This window comes from Sparus aurata, chromosome 8, assembly GCF_900880675.1.
Source record: "Sparus aurata chromosome 8, fSpaAur1.1, whole genome shotgun sequence".
In the NCBI taxonomy this organism is placed as follows: domain Eukaryota; kingdom Metazoa; phylum Chordata; class Actinopteri; order Spariformes; family Sparidae; genus Sparus; species Sparus aurata.
In genome coordinates this window covers 21998302-22014527 of record NC_044194.1, presented here as the reverse complement: position 1 = coordinate 22014527, position 16226 = coordinate 21998302, and the positions used below count along the sequence as shown (strand labels likewise).

The following is a 16226-nucleotide window of genomic DNA, read 5'->3' as shown; positions in this document are numbered from 1 at the left end:
GCTGTGCTTTGAAGTGAAATGTTTCATTGTGCTTTGAATTCAACATCAGGCCTGCATCTGTTCTATGGGTTTAGCTCATCGTCATCATCGCGCATGATAATTCCTCCCTAGACGGTCTCGAACAAGCCGCAATGTCGCGTGCAGCGAATTGATGGCCTTATGCTTAGTGGGAAATAAATCAATGTGCCATACAGAGTGAACATTTTCGAATTATGGCGTGAAACAGGGCGGCGGCGAACACTGCTCTCACAGGATTTTACGTATTTTTGGACACATTACATCCGTGCATTTCCAAAGGGGACGAGTTGTACATCAGTGACGAGCTGCTGATGAATTTAAGTGACTTAAATCACAATTTGTCTTCAGCTAAAGGATTCAGATTGACAGGTCAGATATTATGCTCAGTCTGGGCTTTAATAGCCCATATAGGAATATAAAGATAAGTAAAGTGGCCATCAAAACCTCATTTCAGTGGAACCTTCAACAATTAAGCTCAGACACAGTGTCAGAATTTTATTGTAAAGCATGAATTCTGACATTCAGAGACGAGGCGAGGCGAAAAAGACAGAAAGCAGAGAGTGGAGAGGAATGTGAATTCACTCCGCAGTCGTTACCTCCAGGATGATTATGTTATGTGTATGCATGTGTGTGCGTGCTGGATGGTGCGTGGGTTTCCATCATTTCCACTTTGAATGAAAGTAACAGAGAGACATTTCAGTACTTCTGATATTAAGAAGATCATTTTTTTCCAAGGTTATTACCAATGTGTGAGAGATGTTCTGAGCAGTGAGCTACCGTCCACTGCTTGCCCTACATCTGACAAAACTCACTCAGAAAAAACGTTGTTTGCTCATTTTGTTGGTTTTTACTAACATTTTGCTAAGAAATTTATTGAACAATAATGCGGTATGTTAATTCCATCCTGACGTGATCATTAGCAAAGTGAAAGCTTACTGATCGATAAATCAGAGCACATTAAGATCATTGACATTCCAGCACCTGTGGTCATGTTGTGTGTGACTCGGTGTCCTCTTTGTGTTTCGTAGCTGACACTCTGCAGTGAGCCTGGACATGTGAAGTTCCTCCAGATCTTAATGGAATGCAGCCAGCTGAATTATTAATGTCAAGGTGAGACTGCGATGCACACACACACACACGCACACACACACGTGTACATTCTCAGCACTCTCCTGTCACTCATCCAATACTTTTTTTTTTTTTGCTGGTTTTGTTTAAAGGCAATTCTTGTGAATTTACCCCTAATGTTAGCTTCACTTAGCGTAGTTTAGTAGGACGACTGGTAAAAGCAGATAACAGCCGTATGCTGTATGACAAGTTAAATATCCACCTACCACCAACTGACCCATTATGAGCGCCAATCTGTGCCGCCTGACCCACAAAATTATGTGTTAATCAACCGCCTTAATCCATCCCACCCACGAACCCACTTTTTGCACAATATTATTGCAGGACAGGACCAGACTGAGCGCTGTAGCGCTCTCCAAGGTGCTAACTTTACTGCTGGGAGCAGGGCACAGTACAAAGTATGTTCTGTCTCTCTTACCTCTTCCTCCCCCACTCACAGCAGTAAATAAACTGACAGATTGTTCCAAACGATGCGAGGAGATGGCGGATGCTGGCTGTCGAATCAGAATCCGCTTAATATGCATTCCGATATGCCATGTAGATCATGTCGTGAGATTAGGTTGGGGACTTAACCACTCAAGCAAAAGATGGGTGAGTTTGCTCAGATAGCCTCATCTCCCTCCATTCAGTACGGTTAGTATGTAGTAAAAAGGAGACCATATTGTAGAGATAAATGCTCATTTCAGCTTCATGACTCGGCCATTCCTCGTCCATGCTTGGGAGTTATGGGTGGACCTGCACGTCACTGGTTCTCCATGGTTTCCAGTCTTTTTGCTGTGTTAAACTAACTAACTGATGGCTGTAGCTTCATATTTACTGCACAGACTGCAATCTTCTCATCAGACTCTTAAAAAGGCAGTGAATGGGCGCATTTCCCCAAAATGTAATCCATTTCTCAGAGTGTGCCTTCTTTGCTTATTCTCAGATTTCTTAACTACTGACCTACAGATCAACCTTTAGACTGCTGCCTTCAATACGGTAATGGATCTCTGTTGTGAATGTCAAATGAGGGGTGCATTTTGGTTACTTTTGAGCGATGTAATTCATCAGCTGCATGCTCCTGGCCTTAAAAAAATCATTTACTGAGGGGCAAACTATTATTTACACTTAGTCCCACTTTGTGGATATTTGCGGTTCACTTGCAGAGCCACCAAACTTCAAAGCTTTAAGAGATTAAAAGTTCCTTCAACACAATTACGCACAAATGCGACGTGACCATGTCAGATTTTTATTAACCCAGGGACTGAAGATTCATTAAAACTAGCCGTTATATATAGCAAACAAACTTGTGACAAACTGTATATTTACAGGAAAAAAGAAATGTCATGAACACACCATCAAAGTGCTGACTGAAAAAACTGTTTGTGGGAGCTTATGTTGGTGGAGACGTGTCAACACATTGAAATCACATACTTTTCTAACAAGCTGAAGCAGCAGAAGCGAGCTTATGTCCTCCTTTGATGGGACACAACACAGCAGGAAACAGACCAAACAAGAAAGTGTGTGATCAACACTAAAAATTGCACAAACCAGAAAAAAAGAAAAAGGGAAAAAGTTCCAGTCTAAAAATAACTAGAGACATACTGCGAGCACCTGCAGCTCTGAAGATGTTCCAACTTTTAATTTCTCAATGCTACAGTCTGGATGTCATCCTCTTAAGTCTGAAGCTAATGTAAGTCAAGCTCTTCATTTAGTTTTTTTTTTTTTTTTTTTTTTGCTTTTTGCAGAATTATTTTAATTAAGTGATGTTGTAATGCTATTGGCCCGGGAGGTTCTGCAGTTTGCCAGTATCCAACGGTAATGAGCAGAGAACACGGGCCTCCTTAATGTAGCCTAAATTTGCATTTTGCCCACTGCAGAACTTAAGGCAAATTGCACCTCGCAGCCTGCCAAATTCCAGTCTGGTGCTGAAACATATACTTCCTCTTATCGCGAGTAATGCCGGTTTTTCACTGTGTTCAAATAACACGTTAGCTATTCAGAAGTCAGAGCAATACATTTGCAACAAAGGGCTTTTCTTTGGATATTGATTAGCAGTTTATCCCTCCTTTGTGTCTGAGTCTCACAGTGCCGGATGTCAGTGTCGCTGCTGAACCTGGTCAGCTGAACTCTGAGCCCTCTGTGAGCTGCAGTTTAGAAAAAAAGCACCCTGCATTACTTTGCAGTGTCAAACGTGTACGCGCTCTATTTTCTCCACTGCATTTATTACGCATTACCACATTAGTTGTCACATTGTCATTCCAAGCATGAGTGTTTTAGCCATCATTTGGCCAAGACATGCAGCTAAAATCAGCCTGTTTTTTATTTTAAATAAACATTTTTGATGAAAAACAAACAAACAAAAAAAAATGAACTAGAATATGGCTAACTCTGCTCATTTTGAACTAGGGTTGGGCTGACCGCCATTGACTTCTGAGCACTGTACCGTTGTAACGTCGTGCTTTAAAACGCAGCCCAACAGAGAGCGCAAAAAGGTAGTGTCTTGTTACTGGAAGGTTGCTGGTTCGATTCCCTGGTCTATATGTCGAAATGTCCTTGGGCAAGATACTGAACCCCAAACTCTTCCCAACGTGCTGGTCGGCACCTTGCATGGCAGCCACTGCCGTATCAATGTAAGTCACTTTGGCCAAAAGCGTCTGCTAAATGCCCTAAATGTAAATGTGTCCCTTCAGAGTTGCCGTATGGCAGGAGTTGTGATATGAGGGAATGAAAATGAAGATTTTAATTATTTTTTTTCTTATTAAATCTGCCCAGTCAGGTGGACCCAAGATGCTCTGTTAATTTGATGTTGGCGGTGTGTCATATCTGCAGACCATCACTATTATTAGCCACCACTGTTACCTTTTTTTTCTCTCAACCGCGCCGTTGTGATTTGCGTTTTTCTTAGCTTCCTCATCATAACCAGCCGGCTAACTTGGTTTCAAGCCTCTGAGGCTGAACACAGCTAAGTGACTGACATGTGGTGACGGAGACAAAGACCCTTTTAAACCCGGCATGGGGGTTGTAAGCTGTATTGACCAAAGACAGTTTTCTCTGCTGGGTGAGTTCAGAGGGTCAGAGCAACAGCGAGACTACAGTGGTGTGCTAATGAGCTACCTGTGCCATACAACAGCTCTGAGGGGTCGGGCTACCTTAAATGTCATCATCAGCCACAGTGTTTAGCTAAGGACATCGTTACATGCCGAACTGGTAGACATCGCACAACCTTGCCTTTAAACTCGACCAAGTTTTGGCCACAGTGAGAATTTACAGTTTCAAAGAAGAATGTCACCAAACACTACGGATGCAACTCTTCATCCTGCAGAAACACAGTATGAACTTATGTTGATAATTGTCTCATCCCTTTTTGCCAGCAGTGTGTTACTCACGTGATCCCTCACTTGCTTCCCAGCAACTAAAATAAGATGAATTAAAAGAGAGTTGTTTTGTTTTTTTAGAAGATATCACTGCGTAAACACTAATTTATATGTTTACTATTTGGGAGGAAATGCATAATCAGCAGCTCATTTTTACTTTTCTACTCATTTCTCTTTTTGCTTTCTTTGATTTTCTGAACTGTACTCAGAATAGAACAGGAAAGGTGTGATCTCAATGTAGGGTTATTAGTCAGGTGTTCTAATAGTAGTAGCAGTGTACAAGTGTTTCATGCTAGAAACGACAATCAGCTTTGTTTTTCAGAATATTGTGCTCAATCATGCTATTTTGGAGGAACTATTGGCTGATCAATTATGGAATGCATCATTAATCCGATTTGAAAGCCGTTTTTTATCTGAGTGTTTCATGAGTGTGTGCCTCCGTTGACCGGTGGCAGAAATAAGTTTGGATGAAGCCAGCGCAGTTTTTCCTTGGATGTGTATCAACTCTGCTGGTTGCACATGCGGGGTCACACTGCACTATCAGCCACCACAGATGTATTTCCTATACCCCGGCTTCCCTGTCGCCTTTGTATCCTACGCGGGATAGTGTGAGCAGGTAGAGACAGTGCCGCAGAATGAATGGGAGGCAGAGGCAGCAGCGAGGTGGACCAGAGAGATTAGCCGGGAAATTGACACTGACAAATCTCATACATTAAGGCTTCCTGGGAGGCAGCTATCGGTAGAGGAGGCGGCAGGTACCATATCCCATAAATGGCACTGGGTTTCTTTAATACTCTGCTTGCAGCGCGCCGGAAAGCTGAACCACCCTGTCGTCTACGGCGCGGAAGATAAGAAAGCCAGGTGTGCTCACAGACTTTTCATTTGACTAATGTGTTTACAGCTAGAATAATGAATAGAGTGAGGAAGATGAGAGTAATTAATTTTAGCCATTCGAGCTAAATAACAAAGCAAATACGGGCAAAACTGTTTCATTTCCCTTCGGAACCGGAGCTGTTTCCCCCCCTGTCTCGCCTGCTTTAATGAGATAAAGCCAGGCCTTCTTTGATAAGGAGTCCTAGTTACTGTGGTTAGTAGCCTAGTAGCCTTTTGATCTGTTCTGAGGGGTGTTTGCTCGCATTCTCTTTATGAAAATGAAGGACAAAGCTGCACACGTCATTTACATATGTCTTCCATCTCTCGAGGGTCGACGGAGCCTGAAAATACGACCTCGGAAAAACAGAAAATTCATATTTCTTCTTTGAATTAAACGGCTGATTCGAGTTAACCGGAGGACAACTTTGTCTCCACCACATATCGTTAAGATTTAAATGAGCCTGTTTTCGCTCTCCAAAACTCGTGAAAATCGTGGATGCACTTTATGTTTTCTTTGTGTCCTGAGAGTAAAGAATCTAATTACCGAGCATAAACAACTCTTTGCCCTTTGCAGCTGCACTACTTGATGTTTGCTGAGTGTTATTCCCAGCGACTTAACCCCGCTCAAGAGGTTCATGGTGTGCTCCTTCCATCCTTATTTATTTTGGAGAGTGAGGTTGTTTCCCTGAAAAAGGACTGGTGCCCTTGCTGTTGCCTAGCAACAAAGTGAGTCCTTGGGACTTAGCACCTTGCAGGATCTCTCCCAGGCTACCTTGAAACTTGTCCTCCTTCAACGTGTGGAGAAAGTTGATTTGCTTATCCATCATTGCTCATAAATAGTCATTTGCAATGACGGCGAAATGAAGATGGTGATGGAGTTGATTGTTGACTTATATAAAGCACGCGACAGCTTTAAAGGCATGATTTTATTGTTGTTTTATTGGCCTTTCGTCACAACGAAAGCTGCTCTTTTGTCACCAGTGTTACAAGTTACCTGGGCAATCAGGATGTCAGAGTGTGTGCGCTTATCGATTCTTGCAGTATCACAAAAATGTAGAGCTTGTGTCATTTATAGCGAGCACAGATATGAAACAGTAACAATGTACCGAAGCGTCTTGGAAGCAGCAGCCTCTTTCCACGGACCATTTTTCACTCAGAATGGTGAATTCATCAGACTTTTTATTTTGGTGCTTCATCAAGGAGACAAGCTGTTAAATATTCATGGCTGTGTTGTGTTCTTAAAATAAGGCTCATTAGCACTCCCAGCCTCTTTTCAAGTTCCGCCTTTCTCTTGTCACTCTCAAAAGAGCAACAGAAACATGTTATTCATCTCTCGCATTCTCCGAGCTCAGACTGGTTCGAATATTAAACCGAACAATGCCTTTATATTGAAGTCAGGCCGACTCTTAACACTATTGCGTTTTTAATATATGTTTAAGTGCCCGGTAGGATTATTGATTGATTCAGTTTAAGTGTTGTAAAAAAAAATGCTGGTGCTGTAGCAAAATTGATTTCTTAAAATAATGGGAACAAATGGTTCTAACAGGATTACGAATGTTATATTTCCCCCACACACACAAAAGAAATCATAAATATTGGACAGAACACCAGCTCGGTGCTGAACCTTCGACTTCCTGGTTTTCCGGGTTCTTCATTTGTGGATTCTGCATGACTTCCACTTGTCTATGTGAGTTTCCTATGAGTGCAGACGCTAAACTGATGTGAATGTGTTGTCTGTCTGTGTTAGTTGTGCGTATGCCAACCTGCCCAGGGTGCGACCTGCCACAGCTCCCTGCACTGCCTCCCATAATAAATGGGCAGATTAATGGATGGATGGATGCAATATCGTAACTCACTTCTTGTTGTGATAGAATTGTTGATTCAATGCCACCAGATGTCTATATTTTCATTTAAACTAATTCGAGCCACTCTTATCAGATTCTTCTGACAATTTGACCTATCAGAGTCGCTGCTCCTTGTGGTGTAAACTTGTGTAAACACAACGGTAAACTTTATTTCCATTCTTGGCTCTTCATTCACACCACGACAACGTCTTTGGGGGCCTCGTGCTGCTGACTGTAGTGTGTTCATTAAAGCTCCACCAGTAGAGTGTAGATTGGCTGCACCTTTACTGTGATGTAAATAAGATAAGATAAGATAAGATGTTCCTTTATTGATCCCCCTTGGGAGAAATTCACAGGTAACGCGGCAGTACATAGGGACATATGTAGCAAAGAATAAAATAACTATAATAAGTTGAAATAAAAAATGTAATAAAAACTATTAGAATAAAAATACACATACTTTAAAATGGGGGATTCATTTTCCGATTAAGTCATTTAGCGCTGCTCAACAAAAAGGTCCCAGAGCTTAACACGACGTCTTCAAATCACTTGTTATTGCTCCATCCACAATCTAAATTTAGAGATATTCAGTTGACAACGATGGGAAACAAAGAAGCACACTGGAACCTGTAGTCCAGTAAATGCTGTCATTGGCTGCCTGTCCATCAACTTCTTTTATCTTAATCTCTTAATAAGCGGGTTGTTTCACCAGCAGGAGACGCAGCCGTCAGCTCAGCCTCACCCTCGTCCAGATGTCCCAGCATGCTTTTTAGTCTGGCTGAGATTGAAAAAAAAGGAAAAAAATTGTTTATCCCATATGTCCCTGACACAAATGGAGAATCAGATTTGAAAACAGCTTTGAGCTTTCAAGGTAAGCACCATGGACAGTTCCTACATGATGTGACCCAACTTCAGTGTTGAAGCTATAAAGGACCTTAGGAAAATGGAGTTCTTTGTTCATTATTGACAAAAGTCTAGTAGTGAATACACACGCATAATTGTGTATTTGATGTCCCTGTTTAGCTATGTAATAGGTGTTTGGAGCGGTTTCCTCAATATAAATCTTTAATTAAAAGAAAGCTCATTATTAGGAAAGTGGATAACGACCATCCAGTTTTACTGACACATCTGTTGCATCCTGTGCAAACTGTAAAAAGAAAGAAAACTGTTTTTTTCATGAGCCACTTCAGCACTTGAGCACACACACATAATAAGTTGTTTCTGCAGCAGGGAGGTTCACCTCACTTACAGGCTTGGTCCAGCCATAGGCAACCTATTAACATCCACTTTATCAGGGCTTTCATATTTCATGACCTAGTTCATCAAACTTTAATGCAGTCCTGCTCCTTCACGTTTGTGGTTTTAGTGCAAAGGCGTGTTTGAACTGAAAGCTTTACATATAAGTCTCCCGCTCGAATCCAATGGATATTATAGACTTATTCATAGCAACCAGGTTATTCATGACCTCTAATGCATGCTGTACATGCTCCCCATGGCTATCCAAAAGATCTTGGACGGATTGTGGCTTGCGAAAGAACATCATTAGTGGTGCAAAGTGATTCCACAGAGCCAAAAACCTGCTGAAAGCAGATGATGGGCCAAACGCCAGTGGTTTCTTTCTCTCTCTCTCTCTCTCTCTGTCTCTCTCTCTCTCTGCGGACATGGCATTCAGGCTGCTGTGCCACACTAAAGTATGTCTGGGGTAATGTGCTGCCCTCAGATTGCTGGAGTCCTGCTGAGCCTGTGGGACGCACGATTAGCCTGTGCCCAGAGCTGATATGCAGTGACCAGTGCCAAGCACAGATTGATGAATAGAAAGAAGAGACAGAGCGGAGATTGAAGGGAAAAAGAGGGCCATAATACTGAGGTGTGTGTCAATAATAAAAAGGAGATGGTGTTATGGTTTTAGGGTGTTTATGTGCTAAAACTGAATGCATTTTCCACCGAATTATTAGAACCCAAATATTTGTTTTGTCAGTGACCTATGCCAGTGTGGTTTTCTTGTAAAAATGCATGCCAGTCCCTGAGAGAGCTCCATGTGAATGAAAAACAGATTTTAAAAGAGGGCCGACTCTGAATGTGGCGATCACTCAAAAAACAAAATGGCAGCCGTGATGCTAAAAGCATTTGCAGCATTACTGAGTATACCTCTGGTGATTTCAATTCGACCTCGGTTCAATATGCGACATTTTGAATGGGTTTTCTAGGGTAACATAGCACAAATTGATATTTAGCCTGCGAGGCCAACGCTCTGGGATTGTGCTCCCTGCATTCTGATTGCCTCCTGATGGCACACAAGATATATTTAGTCCAAATCTTTTCACAAAAGAAAAAGAACAAAGCGCCTCGTGTGGGGTTAAAAGCGCAAACAAATGTTCGGCTGGAGCTGTGTGTCATACCTTTTGATGACATCACAGCATACACTCTTGGTTGTCTTGTTATCGCTGCTTCGGGAGAGTTGCTCATGTTCACAAATATTGGTTGAAACTAGCCCAGGGAAAAACACATGTGAGTCAGAAAACATGAGGAGAAATTCTGCTCAGGCCGGGTGAACTTGAAATTCTCCTTCCAGGTTTTTCAAGGAGGGAGAGATGTGTGTGTTCAGCTGCATAAGTCACCACTGTCCTAAAGGCGCAATATTGTTACTGTCTGAAAGTCAGTACTACGAATTAACATAAAATATAGCAGTCTGTTATATATGATTCATCTGTGCTGTGTTCTCTTGGACCTTAAATGGTATAGTGTGCAAAGGTAATGAAAATCTCTTTTTTTTTTTTTTGCATTTTGTCAAATATTTCTTTCTCAATCACCCCCATTCTTTTAAAGTTGGTTTCAGCCAGCTTCTATTTTGATTGTTGATTAATTGACTGGGCTTAATTACTTTTTGATTAATGGTTAAAGCCTATGAAATATGAGAATATCCAAAAACTAACAACATAATTATTGTCACATTTGATAAACAGGAACCAGCAGTTGTTTTTCTTGAAATATCACTTCTAATGAATATGGATTATAAATTGGTGAATAGTTTTCAGTGGATCAAATAATCGATAAACTATTCAATTGATTTTACTGAGCATCTATCAATAATTAACGTGGCTTTAATGAGGTTTATTTGGACTATCTCTGCGGTGCTGTCACTGTAACCTAAAGGGCAGCAGATGTTGGTCAACACTGGAGAACTCAAAGGGCATTTTGGAAGAGGCAGCTCTTTGGGCAGTAGTCCAGTCTAGCGTTTATTAATACAAATGTTGATGAAGTAGGAAAACACAAACCCCCAGGAGGATCAGCAAATGTTAAAAAGGCACAGAGAAAAGAAATCAAAAGTTAAAGCTGACCGCCTCACAGCAGGCTGCGACCTGCTCTCTTCCTTCTGAATCATTTTACCTGCTCAGCCTCACCGAACCAGCTACTGCCATCTGCTCAGGTAACCTCAGCGTGAGCCAGACTGATGCAACACATTCAAAGAGCATTCATTTAAAATTCTCTGTTAGTGCTGATGATCTTAATTTGAGACAAAAATGAAAATGAATTATGAACACTTCAGCTGAAATTGCAGCTTGTTAATGTTGCTTTTTTTTTTTTTTTTTTTTTACAACAAACAAACCTTCTGTTGCCTGGCACACTGACAAAATATGTAATCACTGTTCTAGTCTCAAATTGGAGGCTACAGTCCATATAGTAATTAGTATGTATAGGTAACTTAGTTAAGTTTAGGTTAACGCATTGATCGTGTTAACAGTCAGTTCAGTAGTTTACATCTTTTCTGCACAATTTCTCGTCAGCTTTGACGAGAGTCGGCTCCCGTGTAGACATGACCCTCTTAACACTGCAATCTCCACCTAATTCCCTGCCATATTTCTCACTGTCACTCTGCAGCTTGTGGTATGTTTGTGTTATCATCTCAACATCCCTCTGCAGGCTTTACCCATAAATATCATTTACGGGCTGTATACACAATGAGGCGGGAAGGATGCGCACAAAAAAAAAGGAGTTCCCATAGGGAGCTGAAGAGAATAGCAGTTAAATGATGTGGCCTCCTCCAGGGCGAGATGGCATTCAATCACTGCAGACAGTCCAGCCCTGAGGACTACAGACAAACATATCACGTTATTGAGGGGAATAAGGTAAAATACACGGGGCTTCACAAACAAGGTTTACACTGCTCCCGTGACACCCTCCCACTGCCATCGCCACCCATTAATTATCAATGTGGACTCATAACATGGTTGATTACTGCCTTAAATTGTCTCTGCAGCCATGGATCCACAGCCATTTTCACAGGGAAATTATGAACTCAATGAAAAGTGTGACAATCATGATGATTGAAGGTGTTTGTTTTATTGGAGTCTGTTCATTTGTACAGGGCACTTGCAGGGTCCTTGGAGTGGGCCATCAGTGTGATGGCTGTAGTGTACACATCTCGGGACTCACAGTTCCCTGAAGCGCTCGAGGACTATAGGATTTTTTTTGGAGAAAAAAAATTAAATATTGAAGGCAATATAATAAAAAGGCATCAAACCTTGGAATGGAGGCCCTGAAACAGATGTTGTTTTGCCTCATTTTCTGCAGCAAACCATTTAAATCAACTGAAGAATAAGTGTTGGCTGTTTACATTTATGAATTCAACAGATGTGTTTAAACCCACATTTATTTGGTTTCAATTTTATGTTGTTACATTGTCGAACTTTTGATCAGGTTTAGGCACAAAAGCCACTTGGTTGGGGTCAGGAAAAAGGTCTTGTTTTGGGTTAAGATACTGGTTTTGGTCACCACACACACACAGCTGGAGAAGTCCTGAGGTCTCATCAAAAACACCTCCTTATGTCACCACACACAGCTGGAAAAGTCCTGAGGTCTCATCTCTGTTTTTTTGTTTTTTCATCACAAACGTGGCTGGAAATTGTCCCCAGGCCTCTCTATAAATATCCAGTGGTTTCATATTTCAAAATTGTTGAAACACACTCTTGAACTGCAGGCACTGGCTCGACAGCCTTCTTGCCTGTACCTCCACCGCCATCCCCTACATCTCCCCATATGTTAGTGAAGTCATAAACATAATGTGATCTTAGAACATAGAACATAAATATGTCAATATTTTACATAGGCCTACGACACGTACAAATATGAACATATCAGTGGCTTATGGAAACGTTCATTGCCAACATTTTATTATGGCATCTTGGCTGAATAGCGTAAACAAAACCAAAACATGAAGATTCCACCAACTCATTTCTTTCAGTTTCCACCATTACCCGCCTTATCTGTGTCTTTTATGACTCAAAAGTTTCAAATAAAGTTCTCTTAACTGACCTAGCAATGCTCTGGCATGTCTATCAGTGCCACTGACCACCACCACCTTGTGAGCGCCACCTCACGCCTCATTTCCCTCTGGTGGTCCACAGTGTGGTGACTGGAGCGCCACTTCTCCTCATCCCCATATCCACCTGTGGGGTGATTGAAACAAGAGTGAGCTCTTGTCAGGGCCTTGGCCACCATGTAATTGAATTCTACCTTGTTTCACAGAGTGCAACAAAGCATAGCCCTGGATAGAGGGTAAATATACTCAGCACTTAGACACAAACCAGGGCCACGACGGCTCGACAACAAACAGAAGCACAGGGTATTGCTTGGTATCGTTTACAGACACAGTGCTGCCATCAAAGTAAAATGCTGGAGCTGCTGTCTGTGTGATTACTTTGGAGCCGGGAGGAGGCCTTTCACTGTGTCTCAGTGACTCTGTGTGGTTTTTTGGGCAAATTCTTCTACTTACAAAAGCATGCTTGCTTTGGGTTCACTTAGTTTATTGACTTTAGAGGAAGGTGGACATCAAAACATCAAGGATGACTCAGTAAAGTCCATTTCATTGTGGAACTTGATGTAAAAGATGGCAGAAGCAGAAAACGCAGGAGTCAGTGTGACCGGACAACATCACAATTACAACAAAACCACCACAATTAAGTTTTCCACAAGCAATAATTTGACTGAATTGCTGGGGAACTAAAAAGAGCAGAGAAACATGTTGGTATTGATCCTTGGCATTCACAAGTTGCCAATACTAGCTGTACTAGGATGGCATTAGTTCCCCCAACTTTACCAATGTTGTGATTGAGGGTAGAAATATTTCTTGATTATTATACCAGAATTATTCGGTGCTGATTAGCCAGCATTCTAACGGGAAACCTTTTTTCCAATAATCTTTTATTGGAAGATCTGTCTGAGATGTTACTCACAGAGGGACCTGAAACAAGTCAAACAAGATCTGCTGGCAGCAGGATATTAAGAATTTATTGAGAAATAGAGTCAAACCTCAGTTGTGTTCAGTAAATAATGAAAGTGTTCCATACAAAATAATGATGGTTGTGGTTACTTGTTAAAGGGACATATGGTTTTATGTTTACTTCAACATTGCAGATCCCCATTAAAGGGATATTTCGGCGTGAGCTTAATCCATGGTCTAACACACCATTAGACTTATTATTAATAACCCTCTTATTCGGTGTCACGATGTGTTAGACCATGGATTAAATTTACACCGGAATACCCCTTTAACCATTAACCATGTTATAGTTGCCTAAACATTTTAGAACTTGTTTCTCATATTTAATTCTGTAAACACTATTTGCTATTTAGAATTTCCTCCTTCCTATTGCCCCTAATAGTTGGACATCCAACAAACATGTTCTTATGCTTAGGAGGAGAAACACTACATGTCGCCCGTCCAAATACACTAACAGAAAACGGAAAAATGCTTTTCCACACGATTTGTGTTGTAATTATCTGGGGGAAAAAAAATAATTGTACACCTGACAGATGTCCTTGTAATGGGACTGATTTTAGTCATAACTGAAAAATGCTTCTTGTTGATACAAGCCTGCAACGGCAAATCAGATATGAAAAGAACATGTCAGACTTTAGTACAGCGTATAAAAGAAAAAAAAAAAGCTCTTTCTGTGTAATTGTTGGTTCTGTCGCGTCTTTTCCAATTTCCTCCTCGGCGTCTTTGCACCACCCTGCTTGATGGGAAGGTGTTTATGTTCTTTGTATTTTTCACTTTAAGAAGGGGTCCTGAGGAGGTGCGACTCCCAGTATTTGGAGGGCAAATGGGATTACATTGGAGAGGCTGCTTGGAGGCATCACAGGCGTCAGTCCACTGAGGCAGGCTCCAGTCGGTGGCCTGTTTGCTGTCAGCTAATCTAAGTAGATGGATTCTCAGTGCAGGGCTCACTCCAGTACAGTTACTGTGCTTAATGGGTTTGACTCCCTAGGAAATTGTTCCAGTCTAAAAGGTCATCATGGTCTTAGCTCAAGCCAAGCACCTCTCAACCCAGGCTGATTTGCTCCTCAACCACCCTTGCCTAGTGTGCTTCAGAGGACATTGTTCTGTTAGCGCCTCCACACTAATTACTTGGGAAGAACATGCATTAACGTTGTCAATTTCAATACACAGACAGCATAACTTAAAAAACAGCAGGAAACGATACAGACACCTTGTCTTGCTTTAATTTAGAGGAATTAGGAGCCTTTAAGTGTGTGAGCTTAGCCTGCTTACAAATCGCAATTTCTTGAAATTGCCTACTCAAACAAAGAAACAGAAATAACAGACCAAAGGAGTTAAACATTGAGGAGTGCAGCCTCAACACTCACATCAACACAGCCCAGACTTATTAAATTCAAATAAAGCAAAATGCTGTCCGTCCAAACTAGTTCATAGACTGAAGTGCAGTCCAGCTGGTAATCGTCATCTGGTTGTTGTGTGCGCCAGAGCCGTCATCCATGACCAATCACATGTGGATACAACTCTGTAATCAGTTGAATTAACAAATCGGCTTGTACCACGTGAAGGTCATCAGACATACCCACACACAGGGAGAGAAAGTAACAAAAAAATAAAGACACACCAATTTAAAAATAATCATATAAATGATCTCACTTCCTAATTAAGACTAGGAGGAAATAATTGGGTCTATCAATCCTGACTATCAAATGTTAACACTGCAGCGACACATGCACGTGTTAATTCAGACAGCAAACAGGCATTTTTATCTGTGACATTATCAGAGTGAGTCAGTGAGGAGGGAGTAAGATATGTATTTGCTGATCTTGGTAAGTGAGCTCCTGCCTTTGAGCCCCAGGCCTTTTTATTTAGCACTCATTTTGATTCATTACATTGTACTTTTTGGGTAAGATACATGACCATGAAAGAAATGGCCCTAAGGAAGTCTTCGCGTGTTCTGACCTGTCTTGTCTCTCCAGCCTGTATGATCATGCAGAACGAAATGTCGAATTGTAGTTTTTATTTTTTCAGTTAGTCTTTGTTCATTAAATGACCAAAACATACAGTAACAACTAACAATACAAGAGGCAGGTATTCCACTGTAGGCATACTGGCTGCTTTCTTTGCAAAATGGGATGGGCCAGTGGGGACTGGGGCGAGTGTTGCTCCTTTGTTGGAGTATAACAATTCATAAGTCCTTTTAGGCAAGTCTTGCCACTCAGCAGCCATCTTTACAGCACCCTCGGGCTAACAAGACAAGGCCTCTATCTAAATGAATAGAGAAAGAGACAGAACTTCACTTTAAATGGTCATCTGGACATAAAAACTGCATGTATCATAAGCCAAATCTGATAAATACAAAATACAATTAAAAAAAAACACTTAAAAAGTTTAGGGACTTTTGCCTTTTTGCTGCAAGTCATACTAATGCTGCACATGTGCATGGTTTAACAACACCGACTTCCTTTATGGCTCAATACAGAGAGCCATGACGTGACTACTTGATCAACAAGTCCAGCAGGCAAAAACTGAACAGTCCTCAATCGTTGATGTAGGGTATGCTGGAACTTTACTGTGCTGTAACAGTTCAAACATACCTCTGAACTGCAGGTGCACCGCTGGTCTCCCAGCAGCCTCCCACCACAGCCTGCTGCTTTGTGACAGAGTTTGACTGCTTCCTTCACGTTAAGGTCTCATGTCACCTCTAAGGTGACATGTGTCTCATCAGGC

General features: G+C 41.5%; 1 protein-coding gene across 10 annotated transcripts in view; it reads left to right on the top strand.

Annotated features, from left to right (window-relative positions):
• LOC115587137 (alpha-1,3-mannosyl-glycoprotein 4-beta-N-acetylglucosaminyltransferase C) overlaps nt 1-16226 on the top strand; it is a 108064-nt gene that overhangs the window by 18483 nt on the left and 73355 nt on the right. For 9 of the 10 annotated variants that reach the window (XM_030426790.1, XM_030426783.1, XM_030426785.1 and 6 more), the window contains exon 2: nt 1047-1128. The exons of the other annotated variant lie outside the window; for it this stretch is intronic. The gene's annotated coding sequence lies outside the window, so the exon portion shown is untranslated. The remainder of the gene's footprint in view (nt 1-1046; nt 1129-16226) is intronic. 10 annotated transcript variants of the gene reach the window in all.